The following is a 25,615-nucleotide window of genomic DNA, read 5'->3' as shown; positions in this document are numbered from 1 at the left end:
TCTCTGGAACACTAGGTGGCGCTGTGTTCAAAGTTCTCAGGTACCTTCAGGACTTACTAATGATGATCCATACTAAATTTTGTGCTGATATGTCAAATAGTTTAAAAGATATTGCAATTTATGACACAATTCAAAGTGGCGGACACATGGTTCATCTGATCTCGAATAATTAATTAATCGGCATGACACAAGGAATCCATAGATACCACATTTATGATTTTCTGACAAACTGTTCAAATGTTATTGGCCAAAATAGTAATTTTCCAGATCTCATGACCTGTAGGTGGCGCTGTTGCCAACTTTGGCATGGACCCTCAGGTCATGGCTCCGATGAAGCGTACTAATTTTCATTTCGATTGATCGATTTTTGGCCGAGATACAGCCTCTGAACCAATTTTGGGTTGACCTCGTTAACTTTGCGACATCATAACTTTTTTTTTTCCAGTATAGCAAAAAATTCTGTTCAGTCATTTCTGTGCGGCTCAGTCCAAAGATCATTTGAGCAAATTTTGGAGAAAATTGGACAAATTTTGAAGGAGGAGTAGCGAAAAAACTGAATACTGTACTTTTCAAAATGGCCACTACTGTAATGGGCGGAGTCTTAATGTAAGGTATTGGTTGTGATCAGCATGATGAGTGGAATCAGGTGTACTAAGTTTCATGTCTCTAGATCAAAGGGTTCAAAAGTTATAACCATTTCATTGTTGAATATTTGAACTGGTGGTGGCGCTATGGAGTTGGTGCTAGAGACTCAAAAATTGGTCCAATTACTATTCATTACCATCACTAGAAGTGTGCCAAATTTCATCATTTTCCTATGTACGGTTCATAGGGCTGCCATAGACTCCCATTTGCGGAAGAAGAAGAATTGTTATTCTGACAATAACAATTGCTAATATAGCTGCAAGCAGCAATACAGGGGCCAAGCCCTTCAAGGCACCGCAAGCAGAACAAGTATGGCGCACTGCAAGCACATCAAGCACAGCCAGCACATCATGTACAGCAACACAGCAAGTACTGTAAGCACTGCAGCGCAGCAAGCATTTAAGCACCAACAGCAGTGCGAAGCCAGAAGAACAAAAAGAGCAGAAATTTAATATACAAGTAAATGTACATCAAGCACAGCAAGTACTGTAAGCAAAGCAGCGCAGCGAGCATTTAAGCACCAACAGCAGTGCAGAGCCGGAAGGAATTGAAATGACAACTGTATAAAAAAAATTTAAGTTGTCCAACACAGGACTTGAACCCACGACTGGAATGGTTCGGGATTCATGACACTTGGTTTAGCAACTTGCGCCACTCAGAGGACACGAATTGCAAAGCTGCAGAGGAGAGGCTTCAGTGTAAGAATAAGCACAAAAAAGCATGTTAACCAGATTGGCATGCTATGCTAGTTTTGTTTATGGTTAACTTGATAGCTGAAGGGTCACATTAGAAAGAATGGCATCTGGTTAGCATGCTAATCAATTATTATGCTAAGCTAACTAGCATAAGGCAAAAAACACAGGCTAGGTCAACTTTGGAGACAAATATCTCGAGAACGGTAGTGAATATAAAAAATCTGTTGAGTCATTTCTCTGCGGCTCAGTCCAAAGAACATCTGATCAAATTTTGGGCAAAATTGAGCAAAATTTGAAGGAGGAGTAGCAAAAAAACTGTTTTTCATTTGCTCCAATATGGTGGACAGTCACATTGTTGGAAAATGACAAATGTGACATCGTCGGAATCTGCATCAGCCACGGAACATAATGACATAAAGAAATCAAAATTTGAACAATGTTTTCAAAAGTTATAAGCGTTTTTGCAAAATACCTTATATCTCTGGAACACTAGGTGGCGCTGTGTTCAAAGTTCTCAGGTACCTTCAGGACTTACTAATGATGATCCATACTAAATTTTGTGCTGATATGTCAAATAGTTTAAAAGATATTGCAATTTATGACACAATTCAAAGTGGCGGACACATGGTTCATCTGATCTCTAATAATTAATTAATCGGCATGACACAAGGAATCCATAGATACCACATTTATGATTTTCTGACAAACTGTTCAAATGTTATTGGCCAAAATAGTAATTTTCCAGATCTCATGACCTGTAGGTGGCGCTGTTGCCAACTTTGGCATGGACCCTCAGGTCATGGCTCCGATGAAGCGTACTAATTTTCATTTCGATTGATCGATTTTTGGCCGAGATACAGCCTCTGAACCAATTTTGGGTTGACCTCGTTAACTTTGCGACATCATAACTTTTTTTTTTCCAGTATAGCAAAAAATTCTGTTCAGTCATTTCTGTGCGGCTCAGTCCAAAGATCATTTGAGCAAATTTTGGAGAAAATTGGACAAATTTTGAAGGAGGAGTAGCGAAAAAACTGAATACTGTACTTTTCAAAATGGCCACTACTGTAATGGGCGGAGTCTTAATGTAAGGTATTGGTTGTGATCAGCATGATGAGTGGAATCAGGTGTACTAAGTTTCATGTCTCTAGATCAAAGGGTTCAAAAGTTATAACCATTTCATTGTTGAATATTTGAACTGGTGGTGGCGCTATGGAGTTGGTGCTAGAGACTCAAAAATTGGTCCAATTACTATTCATTACCATCACTAGAAGTGTGCCAAATTTCATCATTTTCCTATGTACGGTTCATAGGGCTGCCATAGACTCCCATTTGCGGAAGAAGAAGAATTGTTATTCTGACAATAACAATTGCTAAATATAGCTGCAAGCAGCAATACAGGGGCCAAGCCGCTGTAGCACAGTAGGGCTGTAGCGCAATGCGGAGCCAGAAGAGCAAAAACAGCAGAAATAGAATGTACATGAAGAACAGATGGGTTCAGAGGTACAGATAGGATGAAATCAAAATGAACAAAAGTTCTGATGAGAACAAACACAGAATGTAGAAAAAAACACATTTCTAATCCCAGTGTTAGAAACATTAGTACAGCTTTTACCCAGATGATAAAGGAGTTGAAATGACAATTTTATACACAAATTCCAAAGTCGCCCCACACTGGTCTCGAACCCACGACCGGAACGGTTCGGGATTCATGACGCATGGTTGAACAGATTGCGCCACTCAGAGGACATGTTTTATAAAGCTGCAGAGGAGAGGCTTCAGTGTAAGAATAAGCACACAAAATCATGTTAACGAGATTAGCATGCTAAGCTAGCTTAATGCTAATGTAGCTTATGGTTATCCTGATAGCTGAAGAGCCACATTAGAAAGAATGGCATCTGGTTAGCATGCTAACCAATTATTATGCTAAGTTAACTAGCATAAGGCAAAAAATGCAGGCTAGGTCAACTTCGGAGATGAATATCTCGGGAACGGTAGCAAATATAAAAAATCTGTTCAGTCATTTCTGTGCGGCTCAGTCCAAAGAACATCTGATCAAATTTTGGACAAAATTGAACAAGATTTGAAGGAGGAGTAGCGAAAAAACTGTTTTTCATTTGTTCCAATATGGCGGACAGTCACATTGTTGGAAAATGACAAATGAGATATCGACGGAATTGGCATAAGCCAAGGAACATAAAGACGTAAAGAAATCAAAATTTGAACAATGTTTTCAAAAGTTATAAGCGTTTTTGCAAAATACCTTATATCTCTGGAACACTAGGTGGCGCTGTGTTCAATCTTCTCATGTACCTTCAAAGCCTTGTGTTGATCATCCATACAAAATTTTGTGAAGATATGTCAAATAGTTTAAAAGTTATTGCAAATTATGACAAAATTCAAAATGGCGGACACGTGGTACATCCTATCCTGGCAAAATTGATATCCACGGATTCGGCATGACCCAAGGAATCCATAGATACCACATTTGTGATTTTCTGACAAACTGTTCAAAAGTTATTGACCAAAATAGCAATTTTTCATATCTCATGACCCGTAGGTGGCGCTGTTCCCAACTTTGGCATGGAACCTCAGATCATGCTTCCGGTGAAGTGTACCAATTTTCGTTTCGATTGATCCAATTTTGGCCGAGATACAGCCTCTTAGCCAATTTTGGGTGGACCTCGTTAAGTTTGCGACACCATAACTTTTGAACAAAGATGAATAAAAAAAATCTGTTCAGTCATTTCTGTGCGGCTTAGTCCAAAGATCATTTGAGCAAATGTTGGACAAAATTGGAGAAATTTTGAAGGAGGAGTAGCGAAAAAACTGAATACTGTACTTTTCAAAATGGCCACTACTGTAATGGGCGGAGTCTTAATGTAATGTATTGGTTGTGATCAGAATGATGAGAGGAATCAGGTGTACTAAGTTTCATTTCTCTAGATCAAAGGGTTCAAAAGTTATAACCATTTCAATGTTGAATTTATGAACTGGTGGTGGCGCTATGGAGTTGGTCCTAGAGACTCAAAAATTGGTCGAATTACTATTCATTAGCATCACTAGAAGTGTACCAAATTTCATCATTTTCCTATTTACGGTTCATAGGGCTGCCATAGACTTCCATTGGCGGAAGAAGAAGAATAATAATAATAAATATAGCTGCAAGCAGCAATACAGGGGCCAAGCCCTTAAACGCACCGCAAGCAGAACAAGTATGGCGCACAGCAAGCACAGCCAGCACATCATGTACATGAAGCACAGCAAGTACTGTAAGCACTGCAGCGCAGCATATATTTAAGCACCAACAGCAGTGCGGAGCCAGAAGAACAAAAAGAGCAGAAATTGAATATACATGTAAATGTACATCAAGCACAGCAGCGCAGCAAGCATTTAAGCACCAAAAGCAGTGCAAAGCCGGAAGGAATTGAAATGACAACTTTATACAAAGTTTTAATGTTGTTCCACACAGGACTCGAACCCACGACCGGAATGATTCGAGATTCAAGACATGTGGTTTAGCAACTTCCGCCACTCAGAGGACGTGAATTGGTTAGCAAGGCAACAAACACAGGCTAGCTCAACTTTGCAGACGAATATCTCGGGAATGGTAGCGAATATCAAAAATCTGTTCAGTAATTTCTGTGCGGCTCGGTCCAAAGATCATTTGATAAAATTTCTGTTCAAACTGTTCAAAAGTTATTGGCCAAAATAGCCATTTTCCAGATCTCATGACCCGTAGGTGGCGCTGTTCCCAACTTTGGCATGGAACCTCAGATCATGCTTCCGATGAAGTGTACCAATTTTCGTTTTGATTGATCAAAGTTTGGCAGAGCTATAGCTTCTGAACCAATTTTGAGTCGACCATGTTAAGTTTGCCACATCATAACTTTTTTTTTTCCAGTATAGCAAAAAATTCTGTTCAGTCATTTCTATGCGGATCAGTCCGAAGATCATTTGAGCACATGTTTGGACAAAATTGGACAAAATTTGAAGGAGGAGTAGCGAAAAAACTGTTTTTCATTTGTTCCAATATGGCGGATAGTCACATTGTTGGAAAATGACAAATGAGATATCGACGGAATCGGCATAAGCCAAGGAAAATAATGAAGCAAAGAACTCAAAATTTGAACAATTTTTTCAAAAGTTATAAGCGTTTTTGCAAAAGACCTTATATCTCTGGAACACTAGGTGGCGCTGTGTTCAGTCTTCTCATGTACCTTCAGGGAATTGTGTCAATCATCCATACTAAATTTTGTGAAAATATGTCAAATAGTTTAAAAGTTATTGCAAATTATAACAAACTTCAAAATGGCGGCCACGTGGTTCATCCGATCTTGACAAAATTGGCATCCACGGATTTGGCATGATGCAAGGAATCCATAGATACCACATTTATGGTTTTCTGACAAACTGTTCAAAAGTTATTGACCAAAGTAGCAATTTTTCATATCTCATGACCCGTAGGTGGCGCTGTTCCCAACTTTGGCATGGACCCTCAGAACATCCTTCCAATGAATTGCACCAATTTTCGTTTCGATTGATCAAACTTTTGCCGAGATACAGCCTCTTAGCCAATTTTGGGTCAACCTCGTTAAGTTTGCGACACCATAACTTTTGAACAAAGATGAATAAAAAAAATCGGTTCAGTCATTTCTGTGCGACTCAGTCCGAAGATCATTTGAGCACATGTTTGGACAAAATTGGACAAAATTTGAAGGAGGAGTAGCGAAAAAACTGAATTCTGTACTTTTCAAAATGGCCACTACTGTAATGGGCGGAGTCTTAATGTAAGGTAGTGGTTGTGATCAGCATGATGAGAGCAATCAGGTGTACTATGTCTCATTTCTGTGGATCAAACGGTTCAAAAGTTATAACCATTTCAATGTTGAATTTTTTAACTGGTGGTGGCGCTATAGAGTTGGTCCTAGAGACACAAAAATTGCTACATTTACTATTCATGGTCATCAATACAAGTGTGCCAAATTTCATCATTTTCCTATGTACGGTTCATAGGGCTGCCATAGACTCCCATTTGCGGAAGAAGAAGAATTGTTATTTTGACAATAACAATTGCTAATATAGCTGCAAGCAGCAATACAGGGGCCAAGCCCTGAAGCAGCAGCAACTCTCCCCATCCCTCCCCTCCCCTGCCCTCCCTGCCCTCCCTGCCCTCCCTGCCCCTCTCCTGATCCCTGCCCCTCTCCTGACCCCTGCCCCTCTCCTGCCCCCTCTGCCCCTCTCCTGCCCTTCCTTGAATTTTTGAACTGGTGGTGGCGCTATAGAGGTGGTCCTAGAGACTCTAAAATTGGTTCAATTACTATTCATTACAATCACTACAAGTGTGCTAAATTTGAAAAAAACAGCTGTTTTAGTAGTACAAGTGAAAATGAACTCAATATGAAGATGTTTTATATAAATTTGCTGCATGTTATATTTATGGAGATCCTTTCTCAGATACACATCATGTGTGGAACTAAAACAACTTTTCCACCACTTAAGGCCACAGTACCTCTTCAGTCTGGACATGTGCCACACAGGAATCGAACCCACGACCGTAATGGTTCGGGATTCATGACACATGGTTTAACAACTTGCGCCACTCAGAGGACGTAAATTTCAAAGCTGCAGAGGAGAGGCTTCAGTGTAAGAATAAGCACACAAAAACATGTTAACGAGATTAGCATGCTAAGCTAGCTTAATGCTAATGTAGTTTATGGTTATCCTGATAGCTGAAGAGCCACATTAGAAAGAATGGCATCTGGTTAGCATGCTAACCAATTATTATGCTAAGGTAACTAGCATAAGGCAACAAACACAGGCTAGGTCAACTTCGGAGATGAATATCTCGGGAACGGTAGCAAATATCAAAAATCTGTTCAGTCATTTCTGTGCGGCTCGGTCCAAAGAACATCTGATCAAATTTTGGACAAAATTGAGCAAGATTTGAAGGAGGAGTAGCGAAAAAACTGTTTTTCATTTGTTCCAATATGGCGGATAGTCACATTGTTGGAAAATGACAAATGAGATATCGACAGACTCGGCATAAGCCAAGAAACATAATGACGTAAAGAAATCAAAATTTGAACAATGTTTTCAAAAGTTATAAGCGTTTTTGAAAAAGACCCTATATCTCTGGAACACTAGGTGGCGCTGCGTTCAATCTTCTCATGTACCTTCAGGACATTGTGTCGATGATCCATACTAAATTTTGTGAAGATATGTCAAATAGTTTAAAAGTTATTGCAAATTATGACAAAATTCAAAATGGCGGACACGTGGTACATCCCATCCTGGCAAAATCGGTATCCATGGATTCGGCATGACCCAAGGAATCCATAGATACCACATTTATGATTTTCTGACAAACTGTTCAAAAGTTATTGACCAAAATAGCTATTTTCCATATCTCATGACCTGTAGGTGGCGCTGTTCCCAACTTTGGCAAGGTCCCTCAAACCATGCTTCCAATCAAGTGTACCAATTTTTGTTTCGATTGATCAAACTTTGGCCGAGATACAGCCTCTACACCAATTTTGGGTCAACCTCATTAAGTTTGCGACATCATAACTTTTGAACAAAGATGAATAAAAAAATCTGTTCAGTCATTTCTGTGCGGCTCAGTCCAAAGATCATCTGATCAAATTTTGAACAAAATTGAGCAAGATTTGAAGGAGGAGTAGCAAAAAAACTGTTTTTCATTTGTTCCAATATGGCGGATAGTCACATTGTTGGAAAATGACAAATGAGATATCGACGGACTCGGCATAAGCCAAGGAACATAATGATGTAAAGAAATCAAAATTTGAACAATGTTTTCAAAAGTTATAAGCGTTTTTGCAAAATACCTTATATCTTTGGAACACTAGGTGGCGCTGTGTTCAATCTTCTCATGTACCTGCAGGACATTGTGTTGATGATCCATACTAAATTTTTTAAAGATATGTCAAATAGTTTAAAAGTTATTGCAAATTATGACAAAATTCAAAATGGCGGACACGTGGTACATTCCATCCTGGCAAAATCGGTATCCATGGATTCGGCATGACCCAAGGAATTCATAGATACCACATTTATGATTTTCTGACAAACTGTTCAAAAGTTATTGACCAAAATAGCTATTTTCCATATCTCATGACCTGTAGGTGGCGCTGTTCCCAACTTTGGCAAGGTCCCTCAAACCATGCTTCCAATCAAGTGTACCAATTTTTGTTTCGATTGATCAAACTTTGGCCGAGATACAGCCTCTACACCAATTTTGGGTCAACCTCATTAAGTTTGCGACATCATAACTTTTGAACAAAGATGAATAAAAAAATCTGTTCAGTCATTTCTATGCGGCTCAGTCCAAAGATCATTTGAGCAAATTTTGGACAAAATTGGACAAATTTTGAAGGAGGAGTAGCGAAAAAACGGAATACTGTACTTTACAAAATGGCTACTACTGTAATGGGCGGAGTCTTAATGTAAGCTATTGATTTTGATCAGCATGATGAGATGAATCAAGTGTACTAAGTTTTATTTCTCTAGATCAAAGGGTTCAAAAGTTATAACCATTTCAATGTTGAATTTTTGAACTGGTGGTGGCGCTATAGAGTTGGTCCTAGAGACACCAAATTTGGTCCAATTACTATTCATGGCTATCTCTACAACTGTGCCAAATTTCATAATTTTCCTATGTACGGTTCATAGGGCTGCCATAGACTTCCATTGGCGGAAGAAGAAGAAGAATAATAATAATAATAATAATAATAAGAAAACTAACAGATACAATAGGTGCCTTGCCCCTTCGGGGCTTGGCCCCTAATATAGCTGCAAGCAGCAATACAGGGGCCAAGCCCTTAAACGCACCGCAAGCAGAACAAGTATGGCGCACAGCAAGCACAGCCAGCACATCATGTACATGAAGCACAGCAAGTACTGTAAGCACTGCAGCGCAGCATATATTTAAGCACCAACAGCAGTGCGGAGCCAGAAGAACAAAAAGAGCAGAAATTGAATATACATGTAAATGTACATCAAGCACAGCAGCGCAGCAAGCATTTAAGCACCAAAAGCAGTGCAAAGCCGGAAGGAATTGAAATGACAACTTTATACAAAGTTTTAATGTTGTTCCACACAGGACTCGAACCCACAACCGGAATGATTCGAGATTCATGACATGTGGTTTAGCAACTTCCGCCACTCAGAGGACGTGAATTGGTTAGCAAGGCAACAAACACAGGCTAGCTCAACTTTGCAGACGAATATCTCGGGAATGGTAGCGAATATCAAAAATCTGTTCAGTAATTTCTGTGCGGCTCGGTCCAAAGATCATTTGATAAAATTTCTGTTCAAACTGTTCAAAAGTTATTGGCCAAAATAGCCATTTTCCAGATCTCATGACCCGTAGGTGGCGCTGTTCCCAACTTTGGCATGGAACCTCAGATCATGCTTCCGATGAAGTGTACCAATTTTCGTTTTGATTGATCAAAGTTTGGCAGAGCTATAGCTTCTGAACCAATTTTGAGTCGACCATGTTAAGTTTGCCACATCATAACTTTTTTTTTTCCAGTATAGCAAAAAATTCTGTTCATTCATTTCTATGCGGATCAGTCCGAAGATCATTTGAGCACATGTTTGGACAAAATTGGACAAAATTTGAAGGAGGAGTAGCGAAAAAAATGTTTTTCATTTGTTCCAATATGGCGGATAGTCACATTGTTGGAAAATGACAAATGAGATATCGACGGAATCGGCATAAGCCAAGGAAAATAATGAAGCAAAGAACTCAAAATTTGAAATTTTTTTTCAAAAGTTATAAGCGTTTTTGCAAAAGACCTTATATCTCTGGAACACTAGGTGGCGCTGTGTTCAGTCTTCTCATGTACCTTCAGGGAATTGTGTCAATCATCCATACTAAATTTTGTGAAGATATGTCAAATAGTTTAAAAGTTATTGCAAATTATAACAAACTTCAAAATGGCGGCCACGTGGTTCATCCGATCTTGACAAAATTGGCATCCACGGATTTGGCATGATGCAAGGAATCCATAGATACCACATTTATGGTTTTCTGACAAACTGTTCAAAAGTTATTGACCAAAGTAGCAATTTTTCATATCTCATGACCCGTAGGTGGCGCTGTTCCCAACTTTGGCATGGACCCTCAGAACATCCTTCCAATGAATTGTACCAATTTTCGTTTCGATTGATCAAACTTTTGCCGAGATACAGCCTCTTAGCCAATTTTGGGTCAACCTCGTTAAGTTTGCGACACCATAACTTTTGAACAAAGATGAATAAAAAAAATCGGTTCAGTCATTTCTGTGCGACTCAGTCCGAAGATCATTTGAGCACATGTTTGGACAAAATTGGACAAAATTTGAAGGAGGAGTAGCGAAAAAACTGAATTCTGTACTTTTCAAAATGGCCACTACTGTAATGGGCGGAGTCTTAATGTAAGGTATTGGTTGTGATCAGCATGATGAGAGCAATCAGGTGTACTATGTCTCATTTCTGTGGATCAAACGGTTCAAAAGTTATAACCATTTCAATGTTGAATTTTTGAACTGGTGGTGGCGCTATAGAGTTGGTCCTAGAGACACAAAAATTGCTACATTTACTATTCATGGTCATCAATACAAGTGTGCCAAATTTCATCATTTTCCTATGTACGGTTCATAGGGCTGCCATAGACTCCCATTTGCGGAAGAAGAAGAATTGTTATTTTGACAATAACAATTGCTAATATAGCTGCAAGCAGCAATACAGGGGCCAAGCCCTTCAAGGCACCGCAAGCAGAACAAGTATGGCGCACTGCAAGCACATCAAGCACAGCCAGCACATCATGTACAGCAACACAGCAAGTACTGTAAGCACTGCAGCGCAGCAAGCATTTAAGCACCAACAGCAGTGCGAAGCCAGAAGAACAAAAAGAGCAGAAATTTAATATACAAGTAAATGTACATCAAGCACAGCAAGTACTGTAAGCAAAGCAGCGCAGCGAGCATTTAAGCACCAACAGCAGTGCAGAGCCGGAAGGAATTGAAATGACAACTGTATAAAAAAAATTTAAGTTGTCCAACACAGGACTTGAACCCACGACTGGAATGGTTCGGGATTCATGACACTTGGTTTAGCAACTTGCGCCACTCAGAGGACACGAATTGCAAAGCTGCAGAGGAGAGGCTTCAGTGTAAGAATAAGCACAAAAAAGCATGTTAACCAGATTGGCATGCTATGCTAGTTTTGTTTATGGTTAACTTGATAGCTGAAGGGTCACATTAGAAAGAATGGCATCTGGTTAGCATGCTAATCAATTATTATGCTAAGCTAACTAGCATAAGGCAAAAAACACAGGCTAGGTCAACTTTGGAGACAAATATCTCGAGAACGGTAGTGAATATAAAAAATCTGTTGAGTCATTTCTCTGCGGCTCAGTCCAAAGAACATCTGATCAAATTTTGGGCAAAATTGAGCAAAATTTGAAGGAGGAGTAGCAAAAAAACTGTTTTTCATTTGCTCCAATATGGTGGACAGTCACATTGTTGGAAAATGACAAATGTGACATCGTCGGAATCTGCATCAGCCACGGAACATAATGACATAAAGAAATCAAAATTTGAACAATGTTTTCAAAAGTTATAAGCGTTTTTGCAAAATACCTTATATCTCTGGAACACTAGGTGGCGCTGTGTTCAAAGTTCTCAGGTACCTTCAGGACTTACTAATGATGATCCATACTAAATTTTGTGCTGATATGTCAAATAGTTTAAAAGATATTGCAATTTATGACACAATTCAAAGTGGCGGACACATGGTTCATCTGATCTCGAATAATTAATTAATCGGCATGACACAAGGAATCCATAGATACCACATTTATGATTTTCTGACAAACTGTTCAAATGTTATTGGCCAAAATAGTAATTTTCCAGATCTCATGACCTGTAGGTGGCGCTGTTGCCAACTTTGGCATGGACCCTCAGGTCATGGCTCCGATGAAGCGTACTAATTTTCATTTCGATTGATCGATTTTTGGCCGAGATACAGCCTCTGAACCAATTTTGGGTTGACCTCGTTAACTTTGCGACATCATAACTTTTTTTTTTCCAGTATAGCAAAAAATTCTGTTCAGTCATTTCTGTGCGGCTCAGTCCAAAGATCATTTGAGCAAATTTTGGAGAAAATTGGACAAATTTTGAAGGAGGAGTAGCGAAAAAACTGAATACTGTACTTTTCAAAATGGCCACTACTGTAATGGGCGGAGTCTTAATGTAAGGTATTGGTTGTGATCAGCATGATGAGTGGAATCAGGTGTACTAAGTTTCATGTCTCTAGATCAAAGGGTTCAAAAGTTATAACCATTTCATTGTTGAATATTTGAACTGGTGGTGGCGCTATGGAGTTGGTGCTAGAGACTCAAAAATTGGTCCAATTACTATTCATTACCATCACTAGAAGTGTGCCAAATTTCATCATTTTCCTATGTACGGTTCATAGGGCTGCCATAGACTCCCATTTGCGGAAGAAGAAGAATTGTTATTCTGACAATAACAATTGCTAATATAGCTGCAAGCAGCAATACAGGGGCCAAGCCGCTGTAGCACAGTAGGGCTGTAGCGCAATGCGGAGCCAGAAGAGCAAAAACAGCAGAAATAGAATGTACATGAAGAACAGATGGGTTCAGATGTACAGATAGGATGAAATCAAAATGAACAAAAGTTCTGATGAGAACAAACACAGAATGTAGAAAAAACACATTTCTAATCCCAGTGTTAGAAACATTAGTACAGCTTTTACCCAGATGATAAAGGAGTTCAAATGACAATTTTATAGTTGCCCCACACTGGTCTCGAACCCACGACCAGAATGGTTCGGGATTCATGACGCATGGTTAAACAGATTGCGCCACCCAGAGGACTTGTTTTACAAAGCTTCAGAGCAGAGGCTTCAGTGTAAGAATAAGCACACACAATCATGTTAACGAGATTAGCATGCTAAGCTAGCTTAATGCTAATGTAGCTTATGGTTATCCTGATAGCTGAAGAGCCACATTAGAAAGAATGGCATCTGGTTAGCATGCTAACCAATTATTATGCTAAGTTAACTAGCATAAGGCAACAAACACAGGCTAGGTCAACTTTGAAGATGAATATCTCGGGAACGGTAGCGAATATCAGAAATCTGTTCAGTCATTTCTGTGTGGCTCAGTCCAAAGATCATCTGATCAAATTTTGGGCAAAATTGAGCAAGATTTGAAGGAGGAGTAGCGAAAAAAATGTTTTTCATTTGTTCCAATATGGCGGATAGTCACATTGTTGGAAAATGACAAATGAGATATCAACGGAATCGGCATAAGCCAAGGAATATAATGACTTAAAGAAATACAAATTTGAACAATGTTTTCAAAAGTTATAAGCGTTTTTGCAAAAGACCTTATATCTATGGAACACTAGGTGGCGCTGTGTTCAGTCTTCTCATGTACCTTCAGGACATTGTGTCGATGATCAATGCTAATTTTTGTGAAGATATGTCAAATAGTTTAAAAGTTATTGCAAATTATGACAAAATTCAAAATGGCGGACACGTGGTAGATCCCATCCTGGCAAAATTAGTATCCACGGATTTGGCATGATGCAAGGAATCCATAGATACCACATTTATGATTTTCTGACAAACTGTCCAAAAGTTATTGGCCAAAATAGCAATTTTTTATATCTCATGACCAATAGGTGGCGCTGTTCCCAACTTTGGCATGGAACCTCAGACCAAGCTTCTGATGAAGTGTACCAATTTTTGTTTCGATTGATCAAACTTTGGCCGAGATACAGCCTCTTAGCCAATTTTGGGTGGACCTCGTCAAGTTTGTGACACCATAACTTTTGAACAAAGATGAATAAAAAAAATCTGTTCAGTCATTTCTGTGCGGCTCAGTCCAAAGATCATTTGAGCAAATTTTGGACAAAATTGAGCAAGATTTGAAGGAGGAGTAGCGAAAAAACTTTTTTTTATTTGTTCCAATATTGCGGATAGTCACATTGTTGGAAAATGACAAATGAGATATCAACGGAATCGGCATAAGCCAAGGAATATAATGACTTAAAGAAATAAAAATTTGAACAATGTTTTCAAAAGTTATAAGCGTTTTTGCAAAAGACCTTATATCTATGGAACACTAGGTGGCGCTGTGTTCAGTCTTCTCATGTACCTTCAGGACATTGTGTCGATGATCAGTGCTAATTTTTGTGAAGATATGTCAAATAGTTTAAAAGTTATTGCAAATTATGACAAAATTCAAAATGGCGGACACGTGGTACATCCAATCTCAGATAATTCGGTATCCACGGATTTGGCATGGCCCAAGGAATCCATAGATACCACATTTATGATTTTCTGACAAAGTGCTCAAAAGATATTGACCAAAATAGCAATTTTTCATATCTCATGACCCGTAGGTGGCGCTGTTCCCAACTTTGGCATGGACCCTCAGACCATGCTTCCAATGAAGCGTACCAATTTTCGTTTCGATTGATCAAACTTCGGCCGAGATACAGCCTCTGAACCAATTTTGGGTCGACCTCGTTAAGTTTACGACACAATAACTTTTAAACAAAGATGAATAAAAAAAAATCTGTTCAGTCATTTCTGTGCGGCTCAGTCCAAAGATCATTTGAGCAAAATTTGGACAAAATTGGACAAATTCTGAAGGAGGAGTAGTGAAAAAACTGAATACTGTACTTTTCAAAATGGCCACTACTGTAATGGGCGGAGTCTTAATGTAATGTATTGGTTGTGATCAGAATGATGAGAGGAATCAGGTGTACTAAGTTTCATTTCTCTAGATCAAAGGGTTCAAAAGTTATAACCATTTCAATGTTGAATTTTTGAACTGGTGGTGGCGCTATGGAGTTGGTCCTAGAGACTCAAAAATTGGTCCAATTACTATTCATTAGCATCACTAGAAGTGTACCAAATTTCATCATTTTCCTATTTACGGTTCATAGGGCTGCCATAGACTTCCATTGGCGGAAGAAGAAGAATAATAATAATAATAATAAGAAAACTAACAGATACAATAGGTGCCTTGCCCCTTCGGGGCTTGGCCCCTAACAAGCAGCAATACAGGGGCCAAGCCGCTGTAGCACAGTAGGGCTGTAGCGCAATGCGGAGCCAGAAGAGCAAAAACAGCAGAAATAGAATGTACATGAAGAACAGATGGGTTCAGAGGTACAGATAGGATGAAATCAAAATGAACAAAAGTTCTGATGAGAACAAACACAGAATGTAGAAAAAAACACATTTCTAATCCCAGTGTTAGAAACATTAGTACAGCTTTTACCCAGATGATAAAGGAGTTGAAATGACAATTTTATACACAAATTCCAAAGTCGCCCCACACTGGTCTCGAACCCACGACCGGAACGGTTCGGGATTCATGACGCATGGTTGAACAGATTGCGCCACTCAGAGGACATGTTTTATAAAGCTGCAGAGGAGAGGCTTCAGTGTAAGAATAAGCACACAAAATCATGTTAACGAGATTAGCATGCTAAGCTAGCTTAATGCTAATGTAGCTTATGGTTATCCTGATAGCTGAAGAGCCACATTAGAAAGAATGGCATCTGGTTAGCATGCTAACCAATTATTATGCTAAGTTAACTAGCATAAGGCAAAAAATGCAGGCTAGGTCAACTTCGGAGATGAATATCTCGGGAACGGTAGCAAATATAAAAAATCTGTTCAGTCATTTCTGTGCGGCTCAGTCCAAAGAACATCTGATCAAATTTTGGACAAAATTGAACAAGATTTGAAGGAGGAGTAGCGAAAAAACTGTTTTTCATTTGTTCCAATATGGCGGACAGTCACATTGTTGGAAAATGACAAATGAGATATCGACGGAATTGGCATAAGCCAAGGAACATAAAGACGTAAAGAAATCAAAATTTGAACAATGTTTTCAAAAGTTATAAGCGTTTTTGCAAAATACCTTATATCTCTGGAACACTAGGTGGCGCTGTGTTCAATCTTCTCATGTACCTTCAAAGCCTTGTGTTGATCATCCATACAAAATTTTGTGAAGATATGTCAAATAGTTTAAAAGTTATTGCAAATTATGACAAAATTCAAAATGGCGGACACGTGGTACATCCTATCCTGGCAAAATTGATATCCACGGATTCGGCATGACCCAAGGAATCCATAGATACCACATTTGTGATTTTCTGACAAACTGTTCAAAAGTTATTGACCAAAATAGCAATTTTTCATATCTCATGACCCGTAGGTGGCGCTGTTCCCAACTTTGGCATGGAACCTCAGATCATGCTTCCGGTGAAGTGTACCAATTTTCGTTTTGATTGATCCAATTTTGGCCGAGATACAGCCTCTTAGCCAATTTTGGGTGGACCTCGTTAAGTTTGCGACACCATAACTTTTGAACAAAGATGAATAAAAAAAATCTGTTCAGTCATTTCTGTGCGGCTTAGTCCAAAGATCATTTGAGCAAATGTTGGACAAAATTGGAGAAATTTTGAAGGAGGAGTAGCGAAAAAACTGAATACTGTACTTTTCAAAATGGCCACTACTGTAATGGGCGGAGTCTTAATGTAATGTATTGGTTGTGATCAGAATGATGAGAGGAATCAGGTGTACTAAGTTTCATTTCTCTAGATCAAAGGGTTCAAAAGTTATAACCATTTCAATGTTGAATTTATGAACTGGTGGTGGCGCTATGGAGTTGGTCCTAGAGACTCAAAAATTGGTCCAATTACTATTCATTAGCATCACTAGAAGTGTACCAAATTTCATCATTTTCCTATTTACGGTTCATAGGGCTGCCATAGACTTCCATTGGCGGAAGAAGAATAATAATAAGAATAATAATAACTAGCATAAGGCAAAAAACACAGGCTAGGTCAACTTTGGAGACAAATATCTCGAGAACGGTAGTGAATATAAAAAATCTGTTGAGTCATTTCTCTGCGGCTCAGTCCAAAGAACATCTGATCAAATTTTGGGCAAAATTGAGCAAAATTTGAAGGAGGAGTAGCAAAAAAACTGTTTTTCATTTGCTCCAATATGGTGGACAGTCACATTGTTGGAAAATGACAAATGTGACATCGTCGGAATCTGCATCAGCCACGGAACATAATGACATAAAGAAATCAAAATTTGAACAATGTTTTCAAAAGTTATAAGCGTTTTTGCAAAATACCTTATATCTCTGGAACACTAGGTGGCGCTGTGTTCAAAGTTCTCAGGTACCTTCAGGACTTACTAATGATGATCCATACTAAATTTTGTGCTGATATGTCAAATAGTTTAAAAGATATTGCAATTTATGACACAATTCAAAGTGGCGGACACATGGTTCATCTGATCTCGAATAATTAATTAATCGGCATGACACAAGGAATCCATAGATACCACATTTATGATTTTCTGACAAACTGTTCAAATGTTATTGGCCAAAATAGTAATTTTCCAGATCTCATGACCTGTAGGTGGCGCTGTTGCCAACTTTGGCATGGACCCTCAGGTCATGGCTCCGATGAAGCGTACTAATTTTCATTTCGATTGATCGATTTTTGGCCGAGATACAGCCTCTGAACCAATTTTGGGTTGACCTCGTTAACTTTGCGACATCATAACTTTTTTTTTTCCAGTATAGCAAAAAATTCTGTTCAGTCATTTCTGTGCGGCTCAGTCCAAAGATCATTTGAGCAAATTTTGGAGAAAATTGGACAAATTTTGAAGGAGGAGTAGCGAAAAAACTGAATACTGTACTTTTCAAAATGGCCACTACTGTAATGGGCGGAGTCTTAATGTAAGGTATTGGTTGTGATCAGCATGATGAGTGGAATCAGGTGTACTAAGTTTCATGTCTCTAGATCAAAGGGTTCAAAAGTTATAACCATTTCATTGTTGAATATTTGAACTGGTGGTGGCGCTATGGAGTTGGTGCTAGAGACTCAAAAATTGGTCCAATTACTATTCATTACCATCACTAGAAGTGTGCCAAATTTCATCATTTTCCTATGTACGGTTCATAGGGCTGCCATAGACTCCCATTTGCGGAAGAAGAAGAATTGTTATTCTGACAATAACAATTGCTAATATAGCTGCAAGCAGCAATACAGGGGCCAAGCCGCTGTAGCACAGTAGGGCTGTAGCGCAATGCGGAGCCAGAAGAGCAAAAACAGCAGAAATAGAATGTACATGAAGAACAGATGGGTTCAGAGGTACAGATAGGATGAAATCAAAATGAACAAAAGTTCTGATGAGAACAAACACAGAATGTAGAAAAAAACACATTTCTAATCCCAGTGTTAGAAACATTAGTACAGCTTTTACCCAGATGATAAAGGAGTTGAAATGACAATTTTATACACAAATTCCAAAGTCGCCCCACACTGGTCTCGAACCCACGACCGGAACGGTTCGGGATTCATGACGCATGGTTGAACAGATTGCGCCACTCAGAGGACATGTTTTATAAAGCTGCAGAGGAGAGGCTTCAGTGTAAGAATAAGCACACAAAATCATGTTAACGAGATTAGCATGCTAAGCTAGCTTAATGCTAATGTAGCTTATGGTTATCCTGATAGCTGAAGAGCCACATTAGAAAGAATGGCATCTGGTTAGCATGCTAACCAATTATTATGCTAAGTTAACTAGCATAAGGCAAAAAATGCAGGCTAGGTCAACTTCGGAGATGAATATCTCGGGAACGGTAGCAAATATAAAAAATCTGTTCAGTCATTTCTGTGCGGCTCAGTCCAAAGAACATCTGATCAAATTTTGGACAAAATTGAACAAGATTTGAAGGAGGAGTAGCGAAAAAACTGTTTTTCATTTGTTCCAATATGGCGGACAGTCACATTGTTGGAAAATGACAAATGAGATATCGACGGAATTGGCATAAGCCAAGGAACATAAAGACGTAAAGAAATCAAAATTTGAACAATGTTTTCAAAAGTTATAAGCGTTTTTGCAAAATACCTTATATCTCTGGAACACTAGGTGGCGCTGTGTTCAATCTTCTCATGTACCTTCAAAGCCTTGTGTTGATCATCCATACAAAATTTTGTGAAGATATGTCAAATAGTTTAAAAGTTATTGCAAATTATGACAAAATTCAAAATGGCGGACACGTGGTACATCCTATCCTGGCAAAATTGATATCCACGGATTCGGCATGACCCAAGGAATCCATAGATACCACATTTGTGATTTTCTGACAAACTGTTCAAAAGTTATTGACCAAAATAGCAATTTTTCATATCTCATGACCCGTAGGTGGCGCTGTTCCCAACTTTGGCATGGAACCTCAGATCATGCTTCCGGTGAAGTGTACCAATTTTCGTTTTGATTGATCCAATTTTGGCCGAGATACAGCCTCTTAGCCAATTTTGGGTGGACCTCGTTAAGTTTGCGACACCATAACTTTTGAACAAAGATGAATAAAAAAAATCTGTTCAGTCATTTCTGTGCGGCTTAGTCCAAAGATCATTTGAGCAAATGTTGGACAAAATTGGAGAAATTTTGAAGGAGGAGTAGCGAAAAAACTGAATACTGTACTTTTCAAAATGGCCACTACTGTAATGGGCGGAGTCTTAATGTAATGTATTGGTTGTGATCAGAATGATGAGAGGAATCAGGTGTACTAAGTTTCATTTCTCTAGATCAAAGGGTTCAAAAGTTATAACCATTTCAATGTTGAATTTATGAACTGGTGGTGGCGCTATGGAGTTGGTCCTAGAGACTCAAAAATTGGTCCAATTACTATTCATTAGCATCACTAGAAGTGTACCAAATTTCATCATTTTCCTATTTACGGTTCATAGGGCTGCCATAGACTTCCATTGGCGGAAGAAGAATAATAATAAGAATAATAATAACTAGCATAAGGCAAAAAACACAGGCTAGGTCAACTTTGGAGACAAATATCTCGAGAACGGTAGTGAATATAAAAAATCTGTTGAGTCATTTCTCTGCGGCTCAGTCCAAAGAACATCTGATCAAATTTTGGGCAAAATTGAGCAAAATTTGAAGGAGGAGTAGCAAAAAAACTGTTTTTCATTTGCTCCAATATGGTGGACAGTCACATTGTTGGAAAATGACAAATGTGACATCGTCGGAATCTGCATCAGCCACGGAACATAATGACATAAAGAAATCAAAATTTGAACAATGTTTTCAAAAGTTATAAGCGTTTTTGCAAAATACCTTATATCTCTGGAACACTAGGTGGCGCTGTGTTCAAAGTTCTCAGGTACCTTCAGGACTTACTAATGATGATCCATACTAAATTTTGTGCTGATATGTCAAATAGTTTAAAAGATATTGCAATTTATGACACAATTCAAAGTGGCGGACACATGGTTCATCTGATCTCGAATAATTAATTAATCGGCATGACACAAGGAATCCATAGATACCACATTTATGATTTTCTGACAAACTGTTCAAATGTTATTGGCCAAAATAGTAATTTTCCAGATCTCATGACCTGTAGGTGGCGCTGTTGCCAACTTTGGCATGGACCCTCAGGTCATGGCTCCGATGAAGCGTACTAATTTTCATTTCGATTGATCGATTTTTGGCCGAGATACAGCCTCTGAACCAATTTTGGGTTGACCTCGTTAACTTTGCGACATCATAACTTTTTTTTTTCCAGTATAGCAAAAAATTCTGTTCAGTCATTTCTGTGCGGCTCAGTCCAAAGATCATTTGAGCAAATTTTGGAGAAAATTGGACAAATTTTGAAGGAGGAGTAGCGAAAAAACTGAATACTGTACTTTTCAAAATGGCCACTACTGTAATGGGCGGAGTCTTAATGTAAGGTATTGGTTGTGATCAGCATGATGAGTGGAATCAGGTGTACTAAGTTTCATGTCTCTAGATCAAAGGGTTCAAAAGTTATAACCATTTCATTGTTGAATATTTGAACTGGTGGTGGCGCTATGGAGTTGGTGCTAGAGACTCAAAAATTGGTCCAATTACTATTCATTACCATCACTAGAAGTGTGCCAAATTTCATCATTTTCCTATGTACGGTTCATAGGGCTGCCATAGACTCCCATTTGCGGAAGAAGAAGAATTGTTATTCTGACAATAACAATTGCTAATATAGCTGCAAGCAGCAATACAGGGGCCAAGCCGCTGTAGCACAGTAGGGCTGTAGCGCAATGCGGAGCCAGAAGAGCAAAAACAGCAGAAATAGAATGTACATGAAGAACAGATGGGTTCAGAGGTACAGATAGGATGAAATCAAAATGAACAAAAGTTCTGATGAGAACAAACACAGAATGTAGAAAAAAACACATTTCTAATCCCAGTGTTAGAAACATTAGTACAGCTTTTACCCAGATAATAAAGGAGTTGAAATGACAATTTTATACACAAATTCCAAAGTCGCCCCACACTGGTCTCGAACCCACGACCGGAACGGTTCGGGATTCATGACGCATGGTTGAACAGATTGCGCCACCCAGAGGACTTGTTTTACCAAGCTTCAGAGCAGAGGCTTCAGTGTAAGAATAAGCACACAAAATCATGTTAACGAGATTAGCATGCTAAGCTAGCTTAATGCTAATATAGCTTATGGTTATCCTGATAGCTTAAGAGCCACATTAGAAAGAATGGCATCTGGTTAGCATGCTAACCAATTATTATGCTAAGGTAACTAGCATAAGGCAACAAACACAGGCTAGGTCAACTTCGGAGACGAATATCTCGGGAACGGTAGTGAATATCAAAAATCTGTTCAGTCATTTCTGTGCGGCTCGGTCTAAAGAACATCTGATAAAATTTTGGACAAAATTGAGCAAGATTTTAAGGAGGAGTAGCGAAAAAACTGTTTTTCATTTGCTCCAATATGGCGGATAGTCACATTGTTGGAAAATGACAAATGAGATATCGACGGAATCGGCATAAGCCAAGGAACATAATGACGTAAAGAAATCAAAATTTGAACAATGTTTTCAAAAGTTATAAGCGTTTTTGCAAAATACCTTATATCTCTGGAACACTAGGTGGCGCTGTGTTTAGTCTTCTCATGTACCTTCAGGGCATTGTGTCGATCATCCATACTAAATTTTGTGAAGATATGTCAAATAGTTTAAAAGTTATTGCAAATTATGACAAAATTCAAAATGGCGGACACGTGGTACATCCCATCCTGGCAAAATCGGGATCCCCGGATTTGGCTTGACGCAAGGAATCCATAGATACCACATTTATGATTTTATGACAAACTGTTCAAAAGTTATTGGCCAAAATAGCCATTTTCCATATCTCATGACCCGTAGGTGGCGCTGTTCCCAACTTTGGCATGGAACCTCAGATCAAGCTTCTGATGAAGTGTACCAATTTTTGTTTCGATTGATCAAACTTTGGCCGAGATACAGCCTCTACACCAATTTTGGGTCAACCTCATTAAGTTTGCGACATCATAACTTTTGAACAAAGATGAATAAAAAAATCTGTTCAGTCATTTCTGTGCGGCTCAGTCCAAAGATCATCTGATCAAATTTTGAACAAAATTGAGCAAGATTTGAAGGAGGAGTAGCAAAAAAACTGTTTTTCATTTGTTCCAATATGGCGGATAGTCACATTGTTGGAAAATGACAAATGAGATATCGACGGACTCGGCATAAGCCAAGGAACATAATGACGTAAAGAAATCAAAATTTGAACAATGTTTTCAAAAGTTATAAGCGTTTTTGCAAAATACCTTATATCTTTGGAACACTAGGTGGCGCTGTGTTCAATCTTCTCATGTACCTGCAGGACATTGTGTTGATGATCCATACTAAATTTTTTAAAGATATGTCAAATAGTTTAAAAGTTATTGCAAATTATGACAAAATTCAAAATGGCGGACACGTGGTACATTCCATCCTGGCAAAATCGGTATCCATGGATTCGGCATGACCCAAGGAATTCATAGATACCACATTTATGATTTTCTGACAAACTGTTCAAAAGTTATTGACCAAAATAGCTATTTTACATATCTCATGACCCGTAGGTGGCGCTGTTCCCAACTTTGGCATGGAACCTCATATCAAGCTTCTGATGAAGTGTACCAATTTATGTTTCGATTGATCAAACTTTGGCCGAGATACAGCCTCTTAGCCAATTTTGGGTGGACCTCGTCAAGTTTGTGACATCATAGGTTTTGAACAAAGATGAATAAAAAAAATCTGTTCAGTCATTTCTGTGCGGCTCAGTCCAAAGATCATTTGAGCAAATTTTGGACAAAATTGGAGAAATTTTGAAGGAGGAGTAGCAAAAAAACTGAATACTGTACTTTTCAAAATGGCCACTACTGTAATGGGCGGAGTCTTAATGTAATGTATTGGTTGTGATCAGAATGATGAGAGGAATCAGGTGTACTAAGTTTCATTTCTCTAGATCAAAGGGTTCAAAAGTTATAACCATTTCAATGTTGAATTTTTGAACTGGTGGTGGCGCTATGGAGTTGGTCCTAGAGACTCAAAAATTGGTCCAATTACTATTCATTAGCATCACTAGAAGTGTACCAAATTTCATCATTTTCCTATGTTCCGTTGATAGGGCTGCCATTGACTCCCATTCGGGAAGAAGAAGAATAATAATAATAATAATAATAAGAAGAAAACTAACAGATACAATAGGTGCCTTGCCCCTTCGGGGCTTGGCCCCTAAATATAGCTGCAAGCAGCAATACAGGGGCCAAGCCCTGAAGCAGCAGCAACTCTCCCCATCCCTCCCCTCCCCTGCCCTCCCTGCCCCTCTCCTGACCCCTGCCCCTCTCCTGCCCCCTCTGCCCCTCTCCTGCCCTTCCTTGAATTTTTGAACTGGTGGTGGCGCTATAGAGGTGGTCCTAGAGACTCTAAAATTGGTCCAATTACTATTCATTACAATCACTACAAGTGTGCTAAATTTAAAAAAAAAAAAAAAAAAACAGCTGTTTTAGTAGTACAAGTGAAAATGAACTCAATATGAAGATGTTTTATATAAATTTGCTGCATGTTATATTTATGGAGATCCTTTCTCAGATACACATCATGTGTGGATCTAAAACAACTTTTCCACCACTTAAGGCCACAGTACTTCTTCAGTCTGGACATGTGCCACACAGGAATCGAACCCACGACCGTAATGGTTTTGGATTCATGACACATGGTTTAACAACTTGCGCCACTCAGAGGACGCAAATTTCAAAGCTGTAGAGGAGAGGCTTCAGTGTAAGAATAAGCACACAAAAACATGTTAACGAGATTAGCATGCTAAGATAGCTTAATGCTAATGTAGCTTATGGTTATCCTGATAGCTGAAGAGCCACATTAGAAAGAATGGCATCTGGTTAGCATGCTAACCAATTATTATGCTAAGGTAACTAGCATAAGGCAACAAACACAGGCTAGGTCAACTTCGGAGATGAATATCTCGGGAACGGTAGCAAATATCAAAAATCTGTTCAGTCATTTCTGTGCGGCTCGGTCCAAAGAACATCTGATCAAATTTTGGACAAAATTGAGCAAGATTTGAAGGAGGAGTAGCGAAAAAACTGTTTTTCATTTGTTCCAATATGGCGGATAGTCACATTGTTGGAAAATGACAAATGAGATATCGACGGACTCGGCATAAGCCAAGAAACATAATGACGTAAAGAAATCAAAATTTGAACAATGTTTTCAAAAGTTATAAGCGTTTTTGAAAAAGACCCTATATCTCTGGAACACTAGGTGGCGCTGCGTTCAATCTTCTCATGTACCTTCAGGACATTGTGTCGATGATCCATACTAAATTTTGTGAAGATATGTCAAATAGTTTAAAAGTTATTGCAAATTATGACAAAATTCAAAATGGCGGACACGTGGTACATCCCATCCTGGCAAAATCGGTATCCATGGATTCGGCATGACACAAGGAATCCATAGATAATACATTTATGATTTTCTGACAAACTGTTCAAAAGTTATTGACCAAAATAGCTATTTTCCATATCTCATGACCTGTAGGTGGCGCTGTTCCCAACTTTGGCAAGGTCCCTCAAACCATGCTTCCAATCAAGTGTACCAATTTTTGTTTCGATTGATCAAACTTTGGCCGAGATACAGCCTCTACACCAATTTTGGGTCAACCTCATTAAGTTTGCGACATCATAACTTTTGAACAAAGATGAATAAAAAAATCTGTTCAGTCATTTCTATGCGGCTCAGTCCAAAGATCATTTGAGCAAATTTTGGACAAAATTGGACAAATTTTGAAGGAGGAGTAGCGAAAAAACGGAATACTGTACT

Source organism: Squalius cephalus (assembly GCF_949319135.1).
Source record: "Squalius cephalus genome assembly, chromosome: 22".
NCBI lineage: Eukaryota > Metazoa > Chordata > Actinopteri > Cypriniformes > Leuciscidae > Squalius > Squalius cephalus.
Note: the sequence above shows the minus strand (reverse complement) of the source record.